The 3,150-nt window shown below is 37.9% G+C and overlaps 1 non-coding gene across 1 annotated transcript; it reads left to right on the top strand.

The window, feature by feature from the left end:
- The first annotated feature begins 274 nt into the window (after window positions 1–274).
- Window positions 275–381, top strand: LOC131645387 (small nucleolar RNA R71). Its single transcript, XR_009297012.1, has one exon. It is a non-coding gene; the product is annotated as a small nucleolar RNA R71 (small nucleolar RNA).
- Window positions 382–3,150: the final 2,769 nt, after the last annotated feature.

Below are 3,150 nucleotides of genomic sequence, written 5' to 3'. Positions count from 1 at the left end.
GGTTAAGTTCTCGATCTTTTGAGTTAAAGCGTCTACTTTAGCATTAACGCGGTCTATATCACTTACTTCGTACATTCCTCCTTTGGTTTGGGTTTTCTCTAGAGCAGTTCGTTCTCCACCCCATTGTTAATGGTTTTGTGCCATGTTCTCTATGAGTTTGTATGCTTCATCATGGGGTTTGTCCATTAATGCTCCGCAAGCAGCGGCATCTATAGTCATTTTAGTGTTATATAAGAGACCACCATAGAAAGTATGGATGATCAGCCATGGTTCGAGTCCATGATGAGGACATATTCTAAGCATGTCCTTGTAACGTTCCCAAGCTTCGAAGAGTGATTCGTTATCTTTCTGGGTAAATCCGTTGATTCGACCTCTAAGCATAGCAGTTTTGCTAGGCGGAAAGTATCTCGCTAAGAATACTCTCTTCAATTCGTCCCATGTGGTTATGGAATTAGAAGGCAGGGATTGAAGCCACGCTCTAGCTCTATCTCTCAAGGAGAAAGGAAAGAGACGTAATCGAATAGCTTCGGGACTAACGTTGTTAGCTTTGACAGTGTCGGCGTATTGCACAAACACAGATAAATGGAGGTTAGGGTCGTCTACAGGGCTTCCAAAGAATTGATTCTGTTGAACAGCTTGGACCAGCGAAGGTTTCAGTTCGAAATTGTTTGCTTCAATCGCAGGAGGTGCGATACTTGAGTGCGGTTCAGCGCGCGAAGGAGCGGCATAGTCTCTAAGAGGACGAATAGCAGCCATCTCTAACTTCGGGGTAATTTGATTGATTTGATCAGTAAAAGTCAATTCCTGATTAATAGGAATTGGTGCTACTTCGGGAAGATTGCGAGCTCGACGTTTGACGTTAATGAAACGTTCGATCTCGTTAATTCGTTGTATTAAATCTCCTCCTTGTGAACGAGTATTTGGCATACAATCGTTCAGAAAGAAAGGGAAGAATTGTCCTAGTCTCTACGGTGTAGCAGTGAGTTACGGTGTCGACTTAAATAGTCCCCGGCAACGACGCCAAAAACTTGATCGCGACTTTACGTGTCTATAAATCTGATGACTGCAAGTGCACAGTCGTGTCGTGTAGTTTTAAAAGATATCGAATCCACAGGGACTATGAATCGATCTACCGTTATCTAAGGTTACTATGTAAAGCTAGGGCTACTAAAATTTTGATCGTTCCTAAGGGAAAGTGATAGTGAGAAATAAAGAATATAATAAAAGACAGGTATCAGTATGTATTTCGTTTAACTTAAGGTAATCCGAAGGTCCATTGGCTTTTGCATAATTTAATTAAAAATCTTTACTAATTCAATTGATTAAAAATCCTCGTCTCAAACTTTCGCTCTGTTGATTCAGATTACTATCCTAATCCTAATGTACGCTTTCGCCATCCCATTAGATTTTAGAAGAGCTTTTTAGAAACAACGTAATTAATAAAATGCCTATTTTATGAAGTTGTTATCTATTTAAATCTCCTAATCTCAAACTTTCGCTCTGTTGACTCGGAACATGCTAATATCCCTAACGTACGCTTTCGCCATCCCGCTCGGGTGTAAAAACAATTTTTGAAAATAAATAAGTTCTAATTAGTTTTAATACGCTTTCGCCATCCTTAAAACTAATGTCCTATGTCTACTATCCAGTTAAAGATCTCAAACTTTCGCTCTATTGATTTTAACCTTTGACCGTCTTAACCCCTCAAACTTTCGCTCTATTGGTTTTAAGACTTACTAATTAAATTAGACATATAAACCAAAAATAAGTGATATTTAATAAAACATAATTAAGCCAATTTATTTCGGATCCCTCGGTTAACTTACTCTACATACCGACACCTTAGTAATTTAGCCAGACATATTAATATGGTTAAGCATGCATAAATAGATTCGGTTTATAATAATAGGCATGTTAATAGGCATACAATATATCATGCAAATAAAATATAAATAAGGCGGTAAATATTAAACCTGAATTAAATAAATGGCAAGTAAATCTTCAAGTATCGAACCTCCACCACAAGTTGGCTGGATCGTTCTTCGGAATTTAAACGGGCAGAAAATAAAACAAGGAAATAAAAACGATAAATCTAACGTAAGGCTAGATTTATAAAAAGTTCACAACAATTTCCGGTGTAGAAATCGTTGTGAGAAAATAAGTGTTTGAATGAAAGCAGAATGAAAAATATGATTCGCGGTACAATTTCGGCAGCACTTCGTTAGCAGGAAATCGGACACTTTGGACTGAAGTGCCTGCTTCTATTTATAGGGGATGCTTTGCAGTTGCTTTGCGTGAAAAGAGGAACTTCCAACAGACTGGCTTGGAGACGTGTGTCTCCGATTCTTCAGGAGGACTGGGTGCGTGACTTGAGACGTGCGTCTCAACTGGACAAGCTTTAGGGAAATGGAGACGTGCGTCTCCCTTTTGCTGATGTGGCATAGAGACGTTGGAGACGTGCGTCTCCGCTTACTTGTGTAGATTGGGCTGCTTTCCTTCGTGGGCTGGATTGCTTTATTGGGTCTTTGGGTCTCTTTCAGCACACTTGGGCCTTATTTGCACTCCCTTTTTACTTCAGCACCTATTCTTCGTCTTTTAGGCATAGATATGGGTCGTTTTAGCTCCATTTCTTCTCTTTTTCGCAATTAGTCATAACAAGAGTGTAAAACCTAAAACAAAGCAAAAACACGCGTAATATCATAATAAATCAATATAATAAACAGAAAATGCTATAAATATCTATGGATTTCAAGCTAAATATACGATATAAAATCGTGTTATCAATTATTAGTAGCTTAGTACAAATAGTCTTATAAGAAAAAATAAACCATGTGAGATCAAATACCTTTCCTGACACTATCCAATGACTTTCTATTTAGTACTCCCCCCAAATATGAGACACCCTCTCACTTTCTTTCAGACACTACCACATAGAGTTTGGAATTTCAATCACTAAGCCATAATGATCAAATTCAACCACAACTATATGTGATGTTTAATCTTACAACTCAACAAGACAAACCTACAAGTATGCCAAGTTACTGAACATAGTGTGGTGTCCATAAAATAAAAAGGACTCTCTTGTAAATCTAGCACTCTAAGATCTTCAATGTAAATGCCTGAATTATAATATATGTTTGATATCCTTAT

The sequence above is a fragment of the Vicia villosa genome, linkage group LG1 (assembly GCF_029867415.1).
Source record: "Vicia villosa cultivar HV-30 ecotype Madison, WI linkage group LG1, Vvil1.0, whole genome shotgun sequence".
NCBI classification, from domain to species: domain Eukaryota; kingdom Viridiplantae; phylum Streptophyta; class Magnoliopsida; order Fabales; family Fabaceae; genus Vicia; species Vicia villosa.
This window is presented reverse-complemented; position numbering and strand designations above follow the sequence as displayed.